General features: G+C 41.0%; 1 protein-coding gene across 1 annotated transcript in view; it reads left to right on the top strand.

Moving 5' to 3' along the window:
- The window catches only part of LRRC1 (leucine rich repeat containing 1), a 133366-nt gene that overhangs the window by 55137 nt on the left and 52160 nt on the right, over positions 1-26069 (top strand). The gene's annotated exons all lie outside the window — the stretch shown is intronic.

Genomic DNA, 26069 nt, shown 5'->3' with positions numbered 1-26069 from the left:
TTTGGCCGTGTCCTGTGAAGGAGTAGGGACGAGGCACTGCTTCCATACAAACCCGGTGAGAGGCGAGGAAAGTGACACATTTCTCATGTCCTAACAGTGGATTATTTTTTTAGTCAGGCAATAACTAAAATAAACTGGGGGTAAAAGAAACTAGGTGTTTCCTCTGACTGTAGATTAAAGGATGATTGGAGTGTATAAAATTTGTATCTGAATATGGTGTTACAATGCCTAAAGAAAGCCCTGATTCCAGGGCTTACATCACGGCCCTGATTTAAGGTCTGAAGCAGTTTTCTGTGGTAAAATGCTTCATGTCTGTTTCCTGTGCTCACTGATCCTTAGTTGTTGGAGGGACACGACCTCTAGATATGTAAGAAAAGGTATTACCCCATGGTACTATCTTGCTATCCAGGAATCTCAGGCCGACTTTGTTAATGCATCACGAATCCTGCTTGAAGGGTTAGTCACTTGAATTTTATAGCCTGTGCTGTTATTTGACTTACGTCACAGTACTATATCATTATCCATTTAGTTCATTTTTTCCCCAAGTGTAAGGCATATACCACTGGTACTGCTAGGGATGATTTTAAGTGGTGCCACATAACAGCAGTTTCTAATATTGAGTCATGGTGAGAAAGTTAGCATTTTTGCAAAAAAACAATATTCCTTTTGGATTGCCTTCTTTTTTTTTTTATTTTTTTTTTAATTTTTTTTTTCAACGTTTTTTATTTATTTTTGGGACAGAGAGAGACAGAGCATGAACAGGGGAGGGGCAGAGAGAGAGGGAGACACAGAATCGGAAACAGGCTCCAGGCTCCGAGCCATCAGCCCAGAGCCTGACGTGGGGCTCGAACTCACAGACCGCGAGATCGTGACCTGAGCTGAAGTCGGACGCTTAACCGACTGCGCCACCCAGGCGCCCCATTGGATTGCCTTCTGTAGAACTTAGTAACACTATGTTATATTTATCATCACACTTATCTGCTGTATGCAGGGTTATTAGTTTCTATCCATGATAGTGACTTAAAGAAGTTGGCTTCCTTTAGAAATAAATCTCAGATTTGAAGAGGTGATTTAACAGAATGAGGTAAATTCCAAAGAACACAGGTGCTCTACTAGTATGGCCATCATTGTGAAGGTGGACAGGGATGGCTGGCATTGAGGGGTCCCACTGATTAGTATGAGCATTTCAGACCAAAGAACCCATGGGTTTATTTCACTCTGGGGCACACAGAAAAACACGGCCAGCGTCCGCACACCCTGCCTAAGTACTTCGCAGACTTGAGTTAACAAAAACCTAAAGGATAGTTTTAGTACAAATTGTCACGATCACTAGGACAAGACTTCAGAGTGAGCAGATAGACAACCTGTCTACCAGTACGGCCTTCGTCCCACAGAGTCCAGAGGCCAGACTTTGCTGAAATGCATGGGTCAGTTGTCCTGTGTCCAGCCACAAGAAGCCGATCAGTGTCTGTGGTCTGTGGCTGTGGGTTTGTGTAATGAAATCCAAAGCCCGTTTTGAAGCCTCCTGAAATGACCTTGTATAACACCAAGCCTTGGTGCTTCTGAGTATGCCCTGAAAAAAGCTCTTTCTGGCAAGCAATACATCCAGTGTGCCTCAAAGTCTTGCTACTTAATTGTGAACAGTTAGCCTTTTTTTTGGTAATAACTACATATACCCACACCCCAAGTGTGGCAGAGGCCAGTTTCTACCCATGCAGACTTCAGACTAGCCACAGTCAAGCCATTGTTCTCTCTTTTCTCACTGCCTAATTCGTGCCTAAGTTTAGTGCTCTCTCATTAGCTCTGTTACCTGCTCCAGTGGCTGGACTTCATACCGGCCCCAGTGACATCCCACGAAGAGAGGCCCCATGGGCCACTCTACCTTGTGTCTGGAGAGCTGGTCACTTTCCAAACCAGAGCTTGCTGTTTTACCTTTGTAAGAACTGTGACTTTCCTGTCTTGAGCCCTTTCTCTGTCTTAGCTTGTCCCTTTGCTTTTGTTAGGAAGAAGGGTTAATACAGAAAACAAATAGAATTGCCTATTTCTCATGTTTTAATTCCAGATAATAACAATTATTTTTAAAGCAGAGGTGGAAAGAAGTTAGGCTTATGTGAGATTTCTAGTCACCTTAGCATGCTACAAATAGTTTTTCTCCCCCCACCCCGGGAGCATTGTTGAAATGTGAAGATATATAGAAACCATTTAAAACACAGAAAAAGGTGAAACCAACTTTTCAAATAGCCCCCCCCCTTTGGATGATATAGAAACATCAGTGATATTTTAGCAAATAAAACTGAAAATCCATGACAGTTTAATGTTACACATTGTTAAATCAGAAGGGAAATTCTTAGAACATTGCCTTTGCTCCAAATGTTTTTGGCACTCTTTCAGAATTTGTAGTGCATAATTTTACATATCCTCAGACCAGTAGTTTCACTTTGTAGTGTGGATTGGTTTTTAAAACCAGGCAGACATTTTTAAATGCCAATTTAGGTAAATAAACCAGGACACTGACAGTCTTACGTTAGTTACTCCATATCTGCTTCAGATAGAGCAATTTCAAAAGGGTTGCATAATAATTCTGATCAATAGAAACAGCTCTGAAAACCATATATTAACTACCAAAGGGCAGGCACATCTTTAAATGTATTTTCAGCATATATGTTTTTAGAGTACAAAGACAAGCTTAGAACTTCATGACCATGTATCTTCAAAGTATCCAGTATTGCTGCAGACAAATTTTTAGCATTTCTCCTTCAGTATTAGCTGCCTTAAAATAAAATCTGAGCTTGCTTTTTACATTATATATGAACCATTACAGAGATCTGCTGTACAGTGATTTCATTAGTGAAATAAAATCTGAATATTATGTATTTTCTTATTCAGATAATCTACAGAAACTAAACTTTGATACTATAGATCCCTTTTGACGGCCATATTGACACTTTTTGCATTTTTTTCCCCTTAACTTTTCTCCAGAATATCTGAATCCTTTTTGCTCTCATCTCGAAGGGTTTCCTTAGGTTGCCTGCCTTGTACTTCCTTTTCCAGAATGTATAGAAGAGTAAACTATTGCTATTTATTATGGTAATATAGCTTAATTTCTGGTTACCAGAAAAGTTGTGATTCTCCTGAGTAAGTTGTAGGTTTATGTAACTTTGTCTCTTGACTTTTTTTTTTTTATTAGCAGGTTTATAATAGAGATGATAACCTTTGCATTTGAGAACAACACCTCTGAATATACTTTTTAGGTCAACAAGCTGTTTGGTTAGTTCCAGGTTCTTTGAATTCTTTGTCTACCTTCCTCCCTCGTCCCCTGCCCACTTCATTTCATTCACTCGGTCTTCAAATGCTATGCTCTGTGTTAGATGCCACATTTTCCAAAAACAATGGTAGATTTACATAGAGCTAAGGCAGAGTTAGAGAAGCAAAAATAATTGTTTTAAAAAAATGGTTTCTCCTGAAATAAAACAAAACTCCAACATGTGGGATGACAGTTTCTGTTCACTTTTTAATTAAGCAATATATGTAGGCATGGCTTTGACAGTTTCCAGCTCTGAAAGTGATTGCATTTTGATCTTGATTTTGAGGCCACCTACTTTGCCATGTGAATGTGCCTTGAGCCAAGTGACGCTGAGCCTCTGGGCAGCTAAAGGCCGGGTGGCATCTCTGTGTCAGGATGGTGACAGCTACACTCTGCTCTGAATGCAAACGGTGCTCTGAGCTTATTAAGCTGGAAGAGACACAACTTAGAAAGGGGTGGAGGATCCAAGAAGGAGAAAGTGAATGAGGAGCTGCAGCTTGAGGATTATATATAGAAATCATTTGGTTTTTAAATTAGCTTTATAAGTGTTGAATAAGTCTCCAACCTGAGGTATCTGTGCAAAGCTAATAATGAATTATGATTCTGAATTATTTTGCAGTTTGAAAAAAGGCTTGGACCCTGGCCTCTTTTTTTTTTTTTTTAATGTTTACAGTTATTAACTATAGCCCGTAATTACTTCAAGTAAAATTTATTGAGCACCTACTGTATTTATCTAAGGCTCTTTGCCTTATTCTTCCATCCCTTAAGGAAGTAAATCTACAGGCACAACAAACATATGTGAAGAACTGCACATAACATCTGTTACGCTGTTGTATAAATAAAGTGCTGGGGCCAGCAGAGGAGTGTCAGTAACTGTAACTGATTTGAAAGAAGCTTGAAGGAAGAATGTGTTCTTTTGGTTTGAAATTGAAATCAGGCAGTCTTTAGAAATTCTCATATTTTAGTTGTAAATTTGGAGGGAGTTAGTAAGTGTATTCCTCAGCTGAGTGTTTATTGTTACTTGTTGGAGATTTTTTTCAAATGTTTGTTATGGATTTACAGAGTCAGAAATATCCTTAAAATGCAAATATCTCAGCGCTTGTCTTTTAGATATTCACTGAAAATTTTTATATTTATCAAAAATCAAAGAAGCACCCAGTACAGAAGAATAACAACTGAAACTATATGAGTTGTCATCGGATTCTTTCTCATTATTGTACAGCTGATTACTGCTGTGTTGTAAAGGATTTGTTCTGCCAGGTGAAATGCTAAGCTCCGTGTAGTAGTCAAGATAGACTGACTATTGATTTTAAAAAAAAAAAAACAAAAACGTGTAGTAGTCAAGATAGACTGACTATTGATTTAAAAAAAAAAAAAAAAGCCAAAATCTCAAGTCCTCAACACATTGAAGAACTTTATTAGTGCTCGACTTACAGTCCAGTTCGGGGGGAGGGATGTGGGAGTCAGGGGGAGACAGAGAATGGGGAAACGGGTGGTGAGAGGCTCTACACAGTCAAGGATCCGGGCTTCTTCTTAAGATGTTACATCTTCACTCAACTAATAGCTTCCAAGGTCCTCGTGGGAGGGGAAGACATTGGGGGATTGTATGTGGGCAGTTTGTGTGGATCATGTCAAGAAATGCTGTACATCATTTCCATCCATGTTCTACTGGCTAATTTTATGCCCCCAACTTAACTGAAAGGAGCTTGGAAATGCTGTTAGATATTTGTACAGGAAGAGAAACCTGGCTGTTGGTAAACACTAGCATCATCTACCACAAATGGCAAATAATTGAATGCTGCCATTGTTTGGTTTTATGTCACTGGTCACATGCAGGCCTCGTAAACAAACACACACACACACACACACACACACACACGATTATGTTGCACTGTCACAACCTTCCAGTGAGTGACACATTTATGGGAAATTTAGATACATGTCAGTAGAGGACAAGGTAGCTTTCCTTCCCATTTCGGCACAAAAAATTTTAAACCCAGGAATAGATGAACAGGATTGATAGCCATGGATGCTAATCATTGGCATAAAATCTGTGCAAGTATGCATAATGTTTTCTAATTTGAATTTTTAGAAACTAAAATATATTTTGAAAATTAGAATTTTATATTTGAGGAATGTTTGAAGCTCTTGCTCTAGGCAATATGGGATCATTAACAGTTTTCAAGCTAGGGATCACCATCTTGGACAAGCTGCTTAACCTCCCTGTGCCTCAGTTTCTTCATCTGTAAAATGGAGATACAATAGCCCTGACTTCATAGAAATGTGACCCTCAAAAGAGGCTGTGCTTAGAACAGTGCCTTGTGCATAATGAACACTCAGCATTAGCTGCCATAACTAATCCTGTCATCATCCTCATATTGGGTCATGGAGATCTGAGCTAGCACTGTGAGATTAAGAATGAAGGGCAGGGGGGCGCCTGGGTGGCTCAGTCGGTTGGGCGTCCGACTTCGGCTCAGGTCATGATCTCGCGGTCCATGAGTTCAAGCCCCGTGTCAGGCTCTGTGCTGACAGCTCAGAGCTTGGAGCCTGTTTCAGATTCTGTGTCTCCCTCTCTCTCTCTGACCTTCCCCCATTCATGCTCTGTCTCTGTCTGTCTCAAAAATGAATAAACGTTAAAAAAAAATTAAAAAAAAAAAAAGAATGAAGGGCAGGGGCGAGGACACCACGGGTTTGGAGGCTGGAGTGATGTGGGTGAGGGGGGTTCCTGCCTGAGGCGCCATCTACACACCAGGTGCCACGTCCAGCCATTGTGCCACCTCGTCACCCCTGTGTTTTGTCTAATTCACACGCTACTCCTGGGAGGTGGGCAGAAGCATCGCAGAATGAATGATGAGGAAACGGAGCCTTGAAGAAGTGCTGTGTCCCAAACTGTACTTGTACTTAGTTGTGGGACTGAAATAAGAAACTCAGCAGAGTGGCACTTCTAACTATTTTTGGAGCATCTAGAAAATGATAAAGGTAGGCCTATTACTTTTTGTCTGGGTTAGAGAAAGTATATAGACAATACTGGGACTAGGTTCTCCCTGGATTCAGAGATAAAAACAGGGAAAAATCATTAAGACATTTAAACTCCTAAAAATCTACATAGTGAATGAATCCAATCACTTCTAAAATTGGCCTACCCAGAGAGGAGGTGTTTTGTAAATCTTCTAAGGCTGGAAATGGAACATCATCTAATGAAAGATGTGTGGCTTTCGCAATAAGCTATTATGTCACACTTCTAACGTAATTGTGCTGTTTTGATAAAAGATCACAATCTCATAAGATTGGTGCCTTGCTAGAAGTGTAGAACAAGGAAAGCCAAAAACTAAGACTGCATAGGATTTTACCTTAGAAAGAAAAGAGATTAGACAACACGAACGTCCCTTGGAAGCAAGTGTAGCCTTCTTTTTTATCCATGGGATGGTTAAGATCATTCCATTCTTTTCTCAGATTATGAATATTCACCAAAACACTGTCATGGGCATTTAATTCTCTGATATGAACATTGAAGAGAGGTGACAGATAGGCTGACCAGTTGCCTTTAGTACCTAGTTCCTTTAGCATGGCTGATCACTTGGTCCCATGTGAATTTTCTTAGCATGGCACATGCTTTCACAGCCTGATCTTCTCCAAACACATTGTCACTGAGCTGGCAACTAGAAGACTCTTACCTGATTAACCCACAGAGGATCATCTCTTTGGTGTTACGCTATATGAAGCTATGCCTCCAGCAGCCAGCGAATTTGCCCTCTTTGAAATTTTTGGAACACCAAGTAGCACTAGTTCAGTGGGTCTTCAATTTCTCTCTCCCTTCCTTCCTTCCTTCCTTCCTTTCTTTCTTTCTTTCTTTCTTTCTTTCTTTCTTTCTTTCTTTCTGTCTGTCTTTCTCTTCCTTCCTTCCTTCCTTCCTTCCTTCCTTCCTTCCTTCCTTCCTTCCTTCCTTCTGCTCTTGGTAAAATGAATTACGTTTGCCCTAAGAAGATGAAGAAAAGCACCTTGAAAAGGGTAGAGAAATGAATCACTAGGATCATTTCTTTTGTAGCTTATGTTGTTTAAAGCACATGTTCATTGTTGAGAATTAAATAATAGTCAAACACAAAGACACATTATTGGAAAACCAAGAGAACTGTGTGAATCTTTATTTATTGGGTGCCTGTTCTGGACTACCAGTAGGCTAAGCACTTCATGTGTATATTCTCATATAATATCTCATTGAATCATCAAATCTTCTCCAAGCAGTACCCTGGTATCCTCTTTTTACAGATGAGACAACTGAGTCTCATAAATAAACCATGGGAATGTAATATATAGCACATTTACTACAGGTAGTAATCCTGTACTGCATATTTAAAAGTTGCTAAGAGAGTATATCTTTATTTTTAATATTTAAGTGTTTATTAATTTTTGAGAGAGAGGCAGAGAGAAGGAGACAGAATCCTAAGGAGGCTCTTCACCATCAGCACGGAGCCCAACACGGGGCTTGCACCCACGAACCACGAGATCATGGCCTGAGCCAAAATCAAGAGTCAGACGCTTAACCAACTGAGCCACCCAGATGCCCTGTTAAGAGAGTAGATCTTAAAAGTTCTCATAACAAGAAGAAATTTTGTAAGTATATCTGGTGACGGATGTTAAATAGACTTACCGTGGTAATCATTTCACAATATATATAAATACTGAATTATGCTCTACACCTGAAACTTGAATATGGTTATACACCCGTTATATCTCAATCAAAAAAAAGTCTCAGATTAAAAAATTTTTCTTGGGCACATGGCTAGTGAGTAGCAGAACTGGTATTTGATCCCAGGTTGGTGAGACTCTAAAATCACGGTTCTTTCTCCCCAGTATAAAAGTGTTTTATCTTACTACTGAGGAATGAGCATCAATAATGTTTTTAATGTATTTTATTTATCTTTTTCCCCCTTTTATTACCAGTTTCACAAAACTGGGATTATGCAGCACATGTCTCTTGCTTTTATTCACTTATTATGGGTTGTGTTTCCCAAAGCATTATTACTAAATATGTAAATGTTTTAAAAGGCAGATTAATTTATAGCTCCTACCTTTTTATCTTTCTGGAGAAAATATGAACAGATCTGTAACACCTAACAGGAAGCTGTAGATTTCAAAGGATGGTCCGTGTTGAATAACTGACAAGACAGGGGAGTTTCCAGACAGATGTGATAAGTTAAGAGTCAACCAGACAGTGAAGAAAGAGATGAATAAGCAGTTTAGAAGTTTCTACCTGATTTAGGATTTTTGTGTTTAGGGGGCACAGTTACCCCCTAATGTAGTTGCAGAGGTAGCCACAGAAAGAAGGTGGACAGCAGCAGACCAAGCATAAGTGCTCAACTGCTTTTAAGGTGCCGTGATGCAGTCAGTTCTGTATTTACCTAACATGTATTTTGTTTGTGAAGGTGCTTGATCAAAGTATCATTACACACAAATAGTTGATGTCCTGAAGTATTTAACCTTGTTGTTCCACTTTTGTTTGATGGTGCTGCAAAGCATTTGAGAATAGCCCTTCTTCCATTTAGCTGGGCTGATGAGGGATGGGTCAGGATGAACTAGAGGATCTGAGCAAATTAGACAAAAGTGACAGAACCAAGTGCCAGTAACTTAGTACACATCCAAAATAAAAGCAGCCTAGAGCTGGGAGGGATTCCTGAGTGACACCAGAGGGGCTGAGGAGACAGATCTCTCAGGGGAGGCCTGTGGTAAGTGGGGAGGCAGCAAACCACTGGAAGGACTTGCATGGGTCCCTGGCAACCCTCCTTCCCTCAGCTAACTGCCGTTTGAGTCGTGGTCTGTTTAGCTGGCTAAGACCCAAGGGGCCAAGCATGGCAAGGGCCTGGGCCAGTCTGAAGTTAGCCCTAAGTTGAGTCAAATGCCATGGGCATGTGCCTTATCATAATTGCAAATTATCATAATTTGCTTCAAGAAGTCCCTACTTGCCCTATGCCTCCCCACACATTTGAAATCATCACTCCTTTCAGGGGCTTTGCACATTGGCAACTAGAGAGAAATGCTAACTGTTGTGCTTCCTTTACACCAAGGTCCCTGCCTTTGGATTTTGTCATGGACTGGTCAGCCTTTGGGTTTGACTAATTGGAGCGTGGCAAAGAGATGTCCTCCTTGTAGATCTTTGGCATTTTCTAAGCAGATGCTTTGGTCTTCTGGAGCCCTTCCCTGCTGCCGATTGAATTTCATCTTATCTCTAAAATTCTTCTTTTCTGTGTTACCAGCTGTTCTGACCTTCGTTAGGGATCTATATGGGAAGAGATAAACTCAAAGAAATGTTCTAAATAAAGGCATCATATTTCATAATGAAAAGCACAACAAAATGAATTTCTGGCTAGAATGTATGTTTCACCAAGATAAGGTACATTGGAGCAAGAACAGTTTTAAAATAAGTTTTATTCATTTCTTAACTATTTAACAATCACCAGGTATGTAAGTTACATGTGGGGAGCTAGAGATGGCAAGTCGGTTTAGTGATGGCCCTCGAGGGATTTAGGGCACAACGGTGAAGGGACCAAGTCCATCTGTGATACCAGGACAGTGTGGAAAATCCTGTCTCAGAGATATGCCTGAAGGAGCCTGGAGAGGGAGGGTCTCAGTCATTCCTGGGAGGGATGACACTCAAGCTCTGAGGTATAAGTAGCAGGTAGAGATGAAGTTCGGGAAGGATATTTCTGGGCAGATGAAATTGCACGAGTGTGTGTCTGAAATAGCGTGATGAATTTGGGAAATGCAAAATATTACTGGAGTACATGGCAATGAGATCATGAAGGTTCTGTATACATGGCTAAGGAATGTTTTCTCGAAAGCTCTGCGGGACCTCTGAAAGGATTTCCAGGAGGGGAATGGCTTACATGTCACCCTGGCACTAGCAGGAACGTGTAGTTGATTGAGGGCAGCCTGGATGCAGGAGGTCATGTTGAGGGTAGAAAGAGCAGAGAAGGGTGCGAGAGAAAAGGAGATGCCAGAACAGGTGTGCGGGTGACAAGTGGGAGGCTTGCTGGATGTGGAGGGGTAGGGTGAGTGGGAGGATAAACTCCCACTCACCACTGCAGAAGAGATGGGAGACATTAAAGATCAAGAGGAAAGCTGAGTTTATTTGTGGGCATGTGGAAGGTGAAATGCCTTTGGGATATCTAAATAGAGATGTTCAGTAGGCAGCTGAATATAAGGATCTGAGGCTCAGGGGAGAAATTTTAGCAGATGAAGGTGTGGGAGTCATCCAGGTGTAGGTGATGGTTGAAGCCATGGGCATGAATGACGTCACTCAAGGAGAGGGAGCAGATATGGTGTTGGAAGGGGGAGATGAGCACGCATAGTATTACTGTTTAAAAGAAAGCAGAGCAGCAGGGCCCCTTGTAAGATTCTGAGAAGTAACAGCAGGATGCTTTGTCAGTATTGTTGACTGGGGTTGTAGAAAAGGCCCAGCGAGAGAATGGCAATCATTGGATTGAATTATGGGATGGAGAGGAAGCCTGCAGATTAATGGGTGAAGTTGTCCTGGATGAAGGTGTAGACACTGGCTGTAGAAAGGCAGCACCTTTGGAAGCACCACCATTGGAGGACTGATGAGAGACAGGAGAGTCACAGGAGCTTAACCAAGGGTGGGACCAACGGCAGGGAGCACATCTGGAAAGGCTGCAGTGTAAAAGGGAATGGAATGGTCAATAAATGTGGACTGAAAAGTTTCCATTGGTTTGACATCTGCGAGGTCATCTGTGACAACAAAAGCAATGTCAAAAGTGGTTTATAGCACACATTGTTTGTTTTTTTACACTTTTCCCTTGACTCTGAGAGATCAGAGGAAGGCTTGAAAAACACCAACAATCACCATTTCCAGGAGGAAACAGCAGCAGTCACTGTTTCCTGCTGGATCTGCCAGTTGTGAGGGATGTGAGTGATCCTGATGGTGGTGTATGTCTTGGACAGCTGACCCTATGACATAATTAATGGAGAGATTTCATAACTCTTTGAGTGTAATGTGTACATGTTTGATCGATGTCTGGCATTGGAATGAGCCATGCAGGCTTTGCTGCTGCCACAGAGAGGCAGACCCAGAAGGCAAAAGGTGGGGGTAACCAGCCACCAATATTCTCTGTCTGGAGTCTGGTCATTAGCTATGGCTAGGACCAGAGTAGACTCAGGACATTTTAAGCCTGCTTATTCCATATTAAGTGTTGAAGACTACAGACAAAGTTTCCTCCTTCCAAGACCCTTTTGTGATTGCATTTACCCATGGTGTTTCCAGGTTTACTTTACACCTTGCGATTACAAAACAAAACAAAACAAATACACACACACACACACACACACACACACACACACACACAGTATACAGTCATTATAAAAACTCAATGGTGGCAAGTAAAGGAAAAGTCAACAACCTGCCCTTTCTACTTCCAGATTCTCCTGGCCCTGGCTGAGGTTGCCAGTGTTGGGTATCACACTATAGTGGGCTTATTTTAAAAAAAAAATTTTTTTAGGGGTGCCTGGGTGGCTCAGTTGGCTAAGTGTCTGACTTCAGCTCAGGTCATGATCTCATGGTTTGTGAGTTCCAGCCCCGTGTCAGGCTCTGTGCTGACAGCTCGGAGCCTGAAGCTTGCTTGCTTCAGATTCTGTGTCTCCCTCTCTCGCTGCCCTTCCCCAACTTGTTCTCTCTCTCTCTCTCTCTCTCTCTCTCTCTCTCTCTCTCTCTCTCTCTCTCAAAAATAAACATTAAAAAAATTTTTTAAAGTTTACTTATTTTGAGAGAGAGAGGCAGGGAGGGGCAGCAAGAGAGGGAGAGAGAATACCAAGCAGGCTCTACCCTGTCAGCGTGGAGCCCAATGTAGGACTTCGAACCCACAAACCACAAGACCATGACCTGAGCCCAAATCAAGAGTTGGGTGCTTAACCGACTGAGCCCCTCAGGTGCCCCTGTACTGGGCTTGTTTTTATGATACTTCTGTTAATCACTGGATTATGGATCACAGTGGGCAAAGAGTGTGTGTCTCTTATACCTCTGTCTCCTTACCGTCCGCCATATAGGTAGTTCCTTAAATAAATGGATAAATGAACAAATGGATGAATACATGAACAAGTGAGTGAATCTCTTAGACTTACCCCTTGAGACCATTCCTTCCATTGTAATTTCAGAGAGAAACTGGCTACGAGAGGAAAGCACCTATTTTTGTCACCTTTTGATGTATAGGAGCACTTATTATATGGATGGTACTGTGTAATAAGGTCCAGGCTCTGTAGTCCCTTTATCCATCCTGGGGGTGCAGATTTCTTGAATTATGTGAATAAAATTAATCTATTCAGAAGCTGGTAGATGACTGGCAGAGGTGACAAGCTTAGCATTTCAATGGAATTAGAAGGTGGGATATTTATAACACATTTTAGATTCTTAAAAAAGGATTAAATCTGAACTTTTACATTGAGTTCAGTCTAGAAACTTTAACTGTGCATTCTATCTGTGTCAGGCAGTGGGGTACTATCACATGTATTGCAGAAGGAGGAATGACAAGCCACAGTCTACCCCCAGAAATGTTCAGACCCTGTGGGCAAAACCATATTTATAGGTTTAAAATGGAAGACCAGAATGCCCTGCTGATCATCAGACCACAGAAAAAGGGGCTTTCAGGAATGGTGAGAGCAAGTATTCTTTCTGCCTAGAAACTTAGACTTCGAATTATGGCCTTCATTCACTTGGAGCAGTGTTTCTCCAGATGGGCTTGAGACTGCCTATGTTAGAATCCTTGTTAAGACTGCATATTTCCACCTTAGATAAGGACTATGCAATCAAACTTCCAGGGCATGATTCCTGGAGTCTGCATTTTAATCTCCAGAAGAACTTGTCTGAATTTAAATTGGAGCTAGGAGCCTAACAGAACCTTAATGGTTCCTGGTGGGGTCACGATCCTGAATAGCATTAGGCTAAAAGGATGTCTTTACAACTTGACCTTTCTTGCCTTCAGTCAAGTCCATAGAATAATGGCTTTAGTACAGGAAATGATTTTTTACTAGTCCAAAAAGCAAGTGTCTATTGTAAGAACCTGAATTACCCTTTAAATAAGCAAACGTTGGGGTACCTGGGTGGCTCAGTCAGTTAAGTGTCAGACTCTTGATTTTGGCTCAGGACATGATCTCGTGTTTAGTGAGTTTGAGCCCCGTGTCAGGCTCTGTGCTGACAGCACGGAGTCTGCTTGGGATTCTCTCTCTTCCTCTCTCTCTGCCCCTTTCCTGCTCATGCTCTGTCTCTCAAAAATAAACAAACAGTAAAAAACAAAACAAAACACTGAGTTATGAGAAACACTCATTGTAATTCTAAGAAAGAACTCCAAAACATTTAGCCAGTGGCAATGCCAGAAGAATATATTTGCATGCCTTGTATGATGAATACTTTAAGGGGATAACACCAATTTTAATGTATAAGTTCTATTTCTTTTTAAGAAGTTAAATGAATTATAAATAGCATATCCTTTCATCTGTTGACAGCTTACAAAATTTAAGCCTTTAAGGTCTTTTTCTACAGTATTTCTTTGAATCATTTAAACATGTTTTTGAGCCCTTTTTAGAATACCTTTTGCATGCTGTTTTCTAAGTTAGCCTCTTTTTTAAAAGGGTTACTTTTGGAAAGGTGTACTTGTATTACAGGTAAAGGGATTTCTTAAAAATTTATCTTACCTAAAAATGAGGAGGAGGCAGCTAAATTAGATTCAAACACGCCCCCTCCGTCCTTTCCCCATCTTCAACCAAACAAAATAGCTTTCCCTTGTTACTTTGCTGTTTTCCGTTCCATTTGAGGCAACTTGACAAAGCCTTCCATGCACACAGTCTTTACATGTTGGCTCTCTTCAATCTGAGAGCAGAAATAGCTTTCTGATGGAGGTAAATTATGGATGGGAGCCATGAATAATTGTCAGATATGCACTAAAATGGCCAGGGCCTCATCATTAGTGGTTCCTAACATGGCTGCACATTGGACTCAGTACTTTTTAAAGTACTGCCCTAATCCCACCCCAGGTTGATTTATTGGAATCTCAGGTGGTGATTGGCCCCAGGTGGTTCTAACATACAGTCAGGACTGAGAACCAATTAAGTTAATTAAATGCCTCAGCATTTCTCAGAGGCAGCTATAAGACCCTCTGTATCTGAATCGCCAAGAGTGTTGGGTTAAAAATGCAGACTCCTACGGTGGACCGTAGACCTGGTGAGACAGTTGCTAGGAGTGGGTCCGGCCCTATCATCAAATAAGTGCTGCCATTGATTCCTCTGTACTCTGACATTGAGAACCCCCGGTGCCTGGGGACACTCAGTGGTTTCCTTAGACCTGGGGTAGGGGTGTGCATTGGGAAAAGGTGGTGAGAATAATTGAGAAGCCATGTTTTGCCTAGTTTATCTGGGCCAAAGAGCTGCTCCCTGCGCTTCTGGAGAACTGCATTGTTCACTTCTTGCCTTGCACCCTCTCTTCTATTCTGTGTGCTACCCAGAGTGATTTGAGGAGTCTGAATGACTCATTCTAGCCTGTGGTCAAGGCTGTCAATTGACAAACACTGTGCATGGTGTGGGGGTGTGAGAGGAGAACACTGAGTTTATTAGGATGGTTATTTCAGCTGACAGAAGTCACATTCTCATGTGCAAAGATTAAGTATACTTAAAAAGGTTAACAGGAGACAGCAGGGAATCAAACCCATAGAATTCATGCAAAGGAGTGGTTCTGACCACAGGCCCTGATTGGCACTTTAGGGGAGGGAGTCTTGTGGTCTAGAAAGGATGGAGGAAACTTGGGGCAGAGTTGAAGACTTAATTTTTGGATCAGAGCATTCCTCCATTCGAAGACTTAGAATTTCCCAAGACAATTTTGATGCATAAGTATCAGTAGTTGTAATTTTGCCCATATTAAATGGGAATAATTAAAATGAGCTGCAATTTTGAGTGAATGTTGAAGTAGGAGATGAATACAAATACCGTTTTGTATTTTGTTTTTTTTTTTTTTAGTTTTTGGTATTTAGTTGCTGTTACTGTGAGGTTTAAGTAGACATTATTCAGAATTTTGTTCTAGGAGGAGGGTAAGTAAAAAGAATAGCAGTCGCTCCACATAATTTTTCCCCTTCCCATTATTCTGTGTGAAACCTAACACATACTATTCTGTAATTTTTTTTTTTTTTTTTTTTTTTTACTTTTTGGTTAATTTATTTGTTTATTCTTTGCAAATCAGGATCTTGTATTTCAAGACATATTTGTGTTCACTTAGCCAAAACTCTGCTGGGGAGGAAAAGCTGAGGTGTAAAGGTTATTTTGGTAATTGTGGCTGGAATTAGGTGAAAACCTCCTGGGCTGGGAAAGTTTTTTGGCAGCACAGGTTACCAAGACCCTAAAATAACACTTTGACAAAGGCCCCTCTGTGGCGCCTTCCGCCCTGCACTGTGCAGAGAGACCCGTGTCCACCTTTCTGCCCCATGTTGTGCCTGTGTCCATCTTCCTTTCACAAACACGGGGAAGGCTGCTGCTCAGGCAGGATTTGTGCCTTTGTCTACAAGGCTGGCTGCCTCCTGGGCGAGGCTGGGGTGGTTGGAATAATATGATAAATGGGATGATGCCTTTGAAAAAAATTTCCATTTAGCATTTTTCCCCCCCGCTGCACACCCAGAGGAACAGCTGTGGCAGCAAATGCAGACTTGAATCATGCATTCATATTTAGTCTTGTTTGACAATCCTAGATATTTTTAAGCAGGATCAAGTCAGGCAACCAGCATTACAGCAGTCAGACTGTCTTAATCAGCCAGCCTGTTTGGCACACAAGGACCTTGTTTTACCCAAGTAGTAAATAATTCTCAATGAAGCAATATGATGCACCGAGTGTGCCCAAAGTCACAACATTCAGTATTTTACTACAGCCTGTCAGCGTCTCTTTTTACATGTTTGTTCTGTTCACCACTCTTGGTTTTTTCCTTGTAATGTTTGAATTCTGTGTTTGGCCAGGTCTTGACTGGTGGTTTTTTATCCATAATAGGGTCCTACATTCCATGCCAAAAGGACCCTCCCATCTTCCTTCTCGCCCTTAATGCAGCATTGCCTGCTGTATGCATGATTCTTTTTTTATTTATTTTTTTTCTGAGAACGTTTCATATTGTGACAACTTGTTTCCTTCTTAAGACGATGGGGTTTTGTCATTTGTCTCTGCTCTGGATAAATGGCTCTCATCCTGTGACTCTGCTCTCAACTAATGGGCCTTTTTTCTCCCAAGACCCTCTTGTGCCCCTTCCTCATAGCCAGGGTTCCAAAGTCCACATTCTGCAGGCCTCCCTCACTCCCTGAGCTGCCCCCTTGTTGCCTTCTGTGCAAAGATGGGATTGAATGCGCTTCCACAGCTTTCTCCCATTTCACTTCTGTCTGCCCCTCTGCTCACTCTACAGGTCCCCCCACTCCAAAAAATAAAAAAAAACAACAAAAACCCCCAAACGCATTAAAATATACCAAAGCCAAGGGAAAAGTTTTTCACTCAAGCTGCAAACTCCTTTTCTCACGCCCAGACTTTTTGAAGGCATACGGCCCCAGGTTCTCAGGCTCATAGATTTAATGGGGCCTTATAATTTTTTAAAAATGGGACTGTGACACAGGATTGCTAACTCTGTATTGGTAAGAAAAACTGTCAATGTCATTTAGTCAAAGGCAAAGAGGTTTCAAACTTCCAGTCAGGATATAATCTCTGATTAAACAGAGGACAGAGGACAACAGTCCTTTTAAAGAAATAAATTTGGCTGGGGTGCCTGGGTGCAGTTATGCATCTGACTCTAGGTTTCGGCTCAGGTCGTGATCTCACAGTTTGTGAGTTCGAGCCCCACATTGGCTCCAAGCTGACAGTGCAGAGCCTGCTTGGGATTCTCTGTCTCCCTTTCTCTCTATCCCCCCCCCCCCTTAGAATAAATAAACATTAAAAAAATCACGTTTAAATAAATAAATTTGGCTTCATGGTCAGGAAACCTTGTCACCTTCTCTCCAACTTTCTTATCTGCCAATTATGAATATGTGTCTCCAACTAGAATATGGCCCCTGCTGCTTTACTTTCCCCTCCTCCTTGTCTGGCTTCTCAACCTTTGTGCTTTGACTTCCCCTCAAACCATTATGTATGTTCTCGCAAAGGCGACAGCATAATCCTGGTAGCCAGGTCAACCTTTTCCTTACCTGATCCTTATCACTCTTGGTGACACTCTTCGCTCCCTGACTTCTCAGCTCTTCCCTCTGCCTGTTGGGTGCCCCCTGCCCCCAAACAGGAGGTTCGCTCTTCCTTTCTCCCCAGACTGTGCGTCCACCCCCACCTCTGTGTGGTATCTCAGAACTGCAGACTTGGGTTTCTATCTCCTCTTTCTCTCCATATTCATTTCCTCGGGGATCTCTTATTCCAGCGTGTTTGGAACTCATGGAATCTGACTGTCCAGATCCTTAGCAGTTACTTCACAGTCTTCCTCAGCCCTGAGGCAGATGGACTAGAATTTCAAAGCTCTGCTCTTCTATATGTCAGCAGAGGGATCATGGACAATTTAGTTAATGTTTTCAATCCTGCTTCTTCATCTGCTAATGGGACCACTATCTCAGTATTTGTTGTAAGGATTAGAGATGATGCACACAAAATGCCATTTGCAGTACCTGGTACATAATGGGCCCTAACAGTGGCAGCTCTTATTTGGAGACACACAATCAGGTGATATAGCAGGGATCGGAGGGCAATAGTTCCTCTTTTTCAGAGCAATAACTATCACTTTTCCTGATCTTGATCCTGTCCTCTGCTTTTCTCCCAGTGCCTGACTTGCCACTTGTGGCTAAGGTAACAATGACAACAACTGGAGGGTGACTGATTTCAGAAGAGGCTTATCTGAGTACCAGGCCATCGGGTAGCAATTTCAAATCTTCATCTAAAGTAGAAATATTGTGTCAAAAGGTATATAAGGTGTCGATATGGTTGAAAAGAAGGCATTGTGTATGTGCGTTTATGTGCACACATGTGCATGCACTGTTGATGCCATGGTGGCCAGCTTGAGCGGAAGTGTCAGCTCAGCACTGGCCAGGGCCAGCCATGGTGCTCATTTTCTCACCAGGTGTTCAGGGAATTCAGTATGTGAGCAAGACGATTAATTCGCTAAGTTAATTCCTCTGTCATAGGAGGAGACAGTGTTGCATGGGAAGAAGATCAAGTTCTTTATGGGGCGGCTGGGTGGCTCAGTGGGTTAAGTGCCCAACTTCAGCTTAGGTCATGATCTCACAGTTCATAAGTTTGAGCCCCGCATCAGGCTCTTTGCTGTCAGTGCAGAGCCTGCTTCACATCCTCTGTCCCCCTCTCTTTCTGCCTCTCCCCTGCTTGTGCTCTCTCTCTCTCTCAAAAATAAACATTTAAAAAACATAAATACTTCAAGTTTTTTGTAATCTTGTATTTTGCTGTTTTGTCATCCTCGTTATTTAACATTGTTAAATATTGCAAGTGCTCATTGTAAAGGTTGATAGTTTCCATGAGAAGCAAAACTCAAGTGGGCTTGCATCACATCTTATACGTTTTCCCTTCGTAGACTAGAAATACAGATGGAACTAAAGTCCAATGGGAAATTGTTCATGTTGAACAAGTCTTGAGCAAGTCTTGAATGTCGGTGCAGAGTTTAGGGAAGGTGAACAGTCTCTGATATCCATGTGCATGCTTGTGAATTGTTGGATTCCTGTTAGGTTTGCCTCTGCCCCAATGTCTTTGCAAGGCAGTTCATGGGGTGGCTTTCTTTTTGATAGTTTCATTTGTTTATGCTGCATTAATTTTTGTTTGTTTCTGTCATAGTTTAACATGAGTGATGTGGTATTGAGGTACTGTCCTAAATTCTTAACAGTTCATAAATTACACGATTCTTTGCCTAAGATCGGATACTAATACCCAAGACTTATTTAAAGACTCCGTTCTCTCTCTTTTGACAGAAGTTGTTGATGACATTTTCCCCCTGGTCTCAGTGTTATGTCTGGGGTGAGGGAAGGGCAAGGAAACATGCCCCAGACTCCACAAGTTAATATACAAAGGTACCCACGCTCAAAACCAGTCAGTGCTACTTGAGGAGAGTTGCCTTTTTCTCACCTCTTTTAGTCCTTTCTGTTTGTGTATTTTACCAGGTTATCCTGTACGTTATCTTATTTTACCTCTCAATAGCCCTGGTTGGCAGATGAGGCAGATAAATCCAACAACCCCTTTATGAGGGACTGGAGTCTCAGGGCAGTGGACATTTTTCTATGTGAGGTGAGGATGCTGGCCCTGGGTTCTCTCTTCTGATCCAGCCCCAGTGAGGTGAGTAAGGATGTTTTGTTGAATGCCCACCTGTTAAAGACCTACACAATGGTATATTCTAGGGAGGTACTGGAGATCATTGTAGATCTGATCCCTGAACTAGTTACTGGAGGACACATCTAGTGGGGAAACAAGGTTTTGAGTAAATGTTTATAGGTAGTTAGCTTTGAGCAAAGTGCTTACTCAAAGTACTGGGTACTTGGGAGGCCCAGTCTTTTGGAGGGGATTCAGGGAAGGTTTAATTGAAATTCTGTGACACTGTCAGTCAGTCAGTCAGTGACATTGTCAGTAGTGTTGATTAAATTCTTTCTCTTAGGAGCTACACTAAGCAAGAAATAATGATGAAACATTTTAATATTATTTACTTAATCAAATGCTACACTTAATTTCAGTACTGTATCATAACCAAAAGTTGCTAAAGATTAACCATATAGCAGAATTCAGTTTAAACCTTCTTTATTACTTTGGTATTTTTTGTTGTGTTTTCTTAAAAGTGGTTTATTTGGTTTTGTTTAATCAGAAGAATTAGGTAAGCAAATGTTTAAATCTGTTGTAAGCTATCGGATGGGGTGATGCACCTTTCCTCTGGCTCCCGTCTGTTGAGCTTCTGAAGATTCAGAGGCAGCATCACCCTTGGCTTTGTACAAGTAGCACATGGCAGCGGCTGTTGGCGGTAAGGCAGTTGGGTTGTGTTTTGCGGTTTCTCTTGACCTCACACGTTCTTTTTCGAGACAAGGCAAGTGTATGGTGAGCACAGGCTCTGAGGGGTGGAAGGCCTAGGTTCAAAGCCTGATCCTCCTGCTTGCTGGCCCTCACCCCGTTCCTCATTATGAGAATGGAAGTGATAATAGTAACGTTCTGAGTTACCGTGAAGACTTAGAGGAGTTAATTTGTGCAAAGTGCTTAGAATTGTAGCTTAGGACGCTTTTAAGTGCTCGATAAGGCCCAGCCGTGGCTGTTTTTCAATCACACATTTCACAAAGGGTCCTCAGAGTGCAGCCGACCTGGAACCGGGGAGAAGAAACTGCTCTACGCTTGGACTGAATCCAAGCCCCTGACCTTGCTGGCACCTTGTACTAATTAAGCTAACACAGCCACCTTGCTGCGGGGCTAGTAGTGCTGATGCAATAAGTGTAGATGATTGCTTACATAGCTCTTGCCTCATTTTCAAAAGTAAAATTTCAACTTTCCATTTAATATCACCGGAAGCTTAAAATGTCATTCTTCGCAATTTTACAGAAAGATTGATAGAATGGGGGTAATAATTGGCTTTCTTTAAACATTCCTAGTCTTCTTCGACTTCCTATGTCCAAATGCTGTCAACATGAATTAGATGATCCTAGAGAACAGCCACGACAATATCTAAGACTTCTGTTAGCTTAGCATTTCATGGTACTCTCCGTGGAGAGAACCTAGTATTCTAACTTACTAACATCAGATAGGTCTCCAACCCAGGAGGAAAAGAGATGCTATTTATATAGAACAAGAAATGCCAGTGAGTAATTAGTTTATCCAGAAAGAACTTGTGTGATGTATGGGGGCTATGGTCAAAACAGGCTGTCTATGCGCAATCCTCCATGAAAAGAAATGCCTTGGAAGTTTGTAAACTCACATATACATAGAAGGAGACCGAGAGGTCCCTCAGGCTAATCTATCTCCATCACAAGAGGATGGTGTTAGCTTTTCTGGAAAGGGTGTGATCCACCACGAGGGTTCTGGGCATGTGGGAAGAGAGCCCTGATTCCTCAAGGAAAAAGGTGGACTAGGTCTCTGTATTTGCAGGGGTGAGGGAAGTGGGGGAAGTAGACTCTCAGCTTGATGCGTTAAAAATGGATGTCCAGAAATGAACACGAGTACCAGGGAGGGCAGGGGGTGTCTTTTTACAATCAGTTTCAAATGATAATCTCTGTGGGGAAAGCTGTATTCTGTCCCAGAAGCCCTGGGGCTAATGGTGCCAGGATTGTTGTCTCCCTGGAGGTGTTGAAAGTATTTTGCACTGACAGAGTTTAAGGTTAATTATCCATTTCCTGTGTACAGGCGGTAGTAATGGTCACATTGGTAAACTACTGTTTAGATATTTTTATTTTTTAAGTACTCTTACATCTCACTAATTTGAAGCAATTCTGATTCAGAAATAATGATGGCTTAGAGTGTGCCCAAATTAAAGGTTATCTTAAGAAAGTAGTAGGGAAAAGATTACTTAATTTTAAAATTATTCTCATTTTATAAATACCAAATTTTATGCTTTTATTCTGAGACATGTATGAGACAAAAACCAGTTTGAATTAATGAAAAATATGATGATGATTATTTTTTTTTTGTTTCACTCTATATTGAAACAAAACTAAGCTGAATATTGGCAAGTAGAAGTTTTGAGGTACATTCCTTAATGAGTAGATGAAAATCTCATTAATTATTTCTAATATTTTTATGTAAATAGGTATTTCTTTAGGGGTTAATCATTACTGCTTCTCAGAGAGTTAAAACAACCACAAAAGCCCTCTAAATCCTCTCATCTTTACCAATAATACTACTCTTCTTCGGAATTTTTGGCCTTGAATGGAAACCAGTGGTCCTCTCTCCTGATCTCTCCTAAATATTAATGAAAGAGGTCAGAGTGCCATGTGCTTTTATTCATGCTACTCTGCTTTATCCTTAGATAGCCCTAAGCTGGAGGTGATTATCCCCTTTTTATAGAAGAGGGAACCCCTTGTCTACCAAAGTAATTGTAAATAGCTCAACCTAGCATTTGGTAATCTGCTATCAAAAGATAGCAGTCTTCTCTCCAGATACTCCCATATTGATATCCTGAAGTTCAGGCATAGCTGTCTTTTCCCAGGGCTTACCCTCTCCTCACTGCATTCAGTGTCCCATTTGTACTTGGTTTCTCCTCTGCTCTTACTTATTTTGTTCAAAGCGTGAGTGTCCTTTGTCTAATTTTCTCTTTTCTTTATTAAACTTAATGAGGCACTGAAGGTATGATGTGCTAGCATTAATTAAAAAATGTCTGTTGGTGATCCATTTTACAGATAAGGAAATTAAGGCACAGGTAAGTTAAGTAGTTTGTCTGAGGGCACAAGCCTAGTAAATGTGGAAAACTGGTGCAGATTGTTCTTATGTCTTTTTAGATTTGATGGAGGACAAAGTGGATACAGGGAGAGACCATTTAAGAGGATATTATAGTCATCTAGATGATTTGGGCCTGATCTAAGTTGATAATAATAGGAGTGGGAAGAAAAAGATAGCTAAGGAAAATAATTAGAGAATATGAGAAAGATATGGAAATTGAGTGTAGGAATTGGTATGGGGGAAAAAATTCAAATTAGGTTTTTAATGAGGTTGGTGGTCAGCCTGGGTTTCATTGAGAAGGTGCTATTTATATACTTTTTTCCTATGTTTATTCTCACACCTCATATTTGTCCTGAGGAAAACATTTAAGAATCAGTCAAAGGGGATTTCAGCTGGGAATAACCTGTAAGCTTTATACTCCCTCTTGTCAGAGATCTGGGAATAAGCAATTTTCTTAGTGGTAAAATGAAGATAATCCTGACCTTATGGGGATATTTCATGACTCAAGTGAGAGAGCAGCTGTTCTTGCAGAGACTTATTCATTAGCTTCTCATTCATTCATTTGGCACCTGTGTCAAAGCTTAAGCTCATTTCTGTGTCAGCTTTAGGGGAACAGCGACAGACGAGACCAACAATATCTTTGTTTCCAGTGAACTTAGAGTTTAAAAAGGGAGATTGACTGTCACCAGTTAGTTAAAACTGTAACAGATCTCACAAAGGTGAAGTCTGAGGAAACTGAGAGTGGGGGAATCCAGCCTCATCTTGGGACTCATGGAACATGGCCCTGAGGATATGACATTTTAGCTGGGTATGTAAGCATAAGTAGATGTTTTCCTTCTTTAGTTTTTTATTCTTATATTTTTAGTAACCTGTAGCAAACTGGTACTCAGGACTCTTCACACCACACCATTGCCTTCCTTGCCTATACCTTTTTTCTTTCTTTCTTTCTTTCTTTCTTTCTTTCTTTCTTTCTTTCTTTCTTTCTTTCCTTCCTTCCTTCCTTCCTTCCTTCCTTCCTTCCTTCCTTCTTTCTTTCTTTCTTTCTTTCTTTCTTTCTTTCTTTCTTTCTTTCTTTCTTTCTTTCTTTCTTTCGTCTTTTCCCAAGCAAATACATTTCTTTTTCTTCCAAGTTCTGAATGTGCACATGATGGAAAGAAATGGTCTTGGGAGTCAGGAGACCTGTGTTCTGTTTGCCGATTTGCTACTTCTCCTGTGTATGCAAGCAGTATCCTAAGGAGCGAATGCCTTCCTGTGAGCCAGACCTCTCTCTGTCGGCTTTGTGTGGACTGAGTCCAGCTGTATTCTCTGGAAATTGTTTTTGCTACTCTCAGATCTCCAGATTCTAGCCCAGTCCTGATCAGAGTTTCTCACAGCCGCTTTTCATGTGTTTCCTTGATAGGCCATCTTCCCAAGCTTCAGGTCTGAAGAGTGTTAAAGACTTGTACCTAATGGACATACATTTTTCTCTTGCTCTGTTTCTATGCTTTTTTTTTTTTTTTGTCTTAGAGCAGCAAGCTGCTGTAAAATTTGTATTTATGTGTCTGGCTTGATCTTCTTCGGCCCTTGTGAGATAACTAGTATGGCACGTGCACCTCTTTCCTCAGTCTTATAAAAACTGCTCACCAAGACCTGAAGTAGTGGCATAAAAGGGACTGTCATGGACTGCACAGGACAACTGGCATCTTTCAGACCAAGGAAAGCCATGGTGTGTCATTTCCTCACTTGCCTGGAAAGCAGTGCTTACTTTGTAATGGATGTTCATTCATTCTTAAGCACAACAGTTCTGTGATCCCAGCATGGGAGGGTCAAACAGTGAGATAGTCCTGTATGATGAGGAAGTCATTTCATCTCTCTGAGCCTTAGTGTCCATTTTGTACAATGGAAATGAAAATAATTTATTTTGAGATGAAATAAGGTAATGTATGTAGAAGGACCTTCCAATGTATTTGTACCTCAGGGCCCACAAATATTCGTGTATTTTAGAAATCCGTTCCAGGGGCACCTGGGTGGCTCAGTCAGTTAAGCATCAGACTCTTGATCTCAGCGCCAGTCTTGATCTCCCAGCATAAATTCAAGCCTCACATTGGGTTCCACACTGGGTGTGAAGCCTACTTTAAAAAAAAATTCTAAAAATCCATTCCAGACTCTGTGTGTATGTGTGTATGTATGTATAGCTATTATATTTATGAAACTGGGATCAGAGTGTTTGCTCTTTACTACCTCACATGACCGTACAAGGCAGAGAATAGTGTGACGAGAATGTTACCACAAACTTAAATGATTTTGGCTTTTAAATTTGAACGAAAAGCTTTTATGGAGTTTCTGATTACTTTGTGGTTGCTGGAGCAGGGCATCCTTTTTTCCCCCAATTTCTCCCTTCCCTCCGCCACCCCTAGTTTAGAAACAGTAGGTATGTTTTGGCTCAGCTTGCATTTGTAGAACTAGTAGAAGAAACCTCATGGGACCAGGAGAACCTTTTCTGTTTAGTCCTTCTTCATATTAGTATGTCCAAAATAAATGTATTCTCGAAATCAAATGCTATGAAATAAACCTTTAAAGCCCTAAAAGCTATAACCCCACATTTCATGCCAAGAGAAAGGAATTTTAACAATTTTTGGTCATTTTAAATTCATAATATTTAGTAGCCAGTAAACATAAGGAAAAATATTCAGCCTCATTAGTAATAAAAGGAATATAAAACAAAATGTTGCCAGACTATTTTTACTAATAATACAGGCAGTTTTGAAAGTGTAAGAGAGAAAGGAGGAGGAGAGATGTTGAATCGGACACCTTGTGCAGGGTGATGGAAGTATAAATAGATATAACTTGGCCTCCTCTGAGGCAATTTAATAGTACTTATCAAGGACTGTACGGTTGTTAATGCCTTCCATGCAGTAATCACAATTTTGGGAGCTTAGCCTAAGGAAGTAATCAGAAATGGATATAAATATAAATATAACATCAGGAACTTGGAAACAACCTAAATGTCCAACAATAAGAGATTGATTAAATGAAGTCTGAAAATGTATGCAGTGGGTTTTCTGCCATGAAAAATGGCAAACTGTTTGGACAAATAAAGACAGGAAAGATTTTGTAAAATGTGCAGTGGAAAAAAAACAAATCAGCATGAACTTATAGTTTTTTGAAATATAACATGTTTATACACACTGTATGTGTGCATGTATATGAGGACAATGAAAAAAAAGACATCAGAGTAAAACATTATCTCTCGGTGATGGAAATGTTGGTGGTTTTTATTTTCTTTGGACTTTTCTGAATTTTCCAGGTGGTTACACTTATAATCAGAAGGAGAAAGTCCATAATTTAAAAATGCATACTCTAGAATGCAGTGTACTGACACAACTATGTGAA

This window comes from Panthera pardus, unplaced genomic scaffold (genome assembly GCF_024362965.1).
Source record: "Panthera pardus isolate Hobbes unplaced genomic scaffold, ASM2436296v1 HiC_scaffold_17, whole genome shotgun sequence".
Lineage (NCBI taxonomy): Eukaryota > Metazoa > Chordata > Mammalia > Carnivora > Felidae > Panthera > Panthera pardus.
This window is presented reverse-complemented; position numbering and strand designations above follow the sequence as displayed.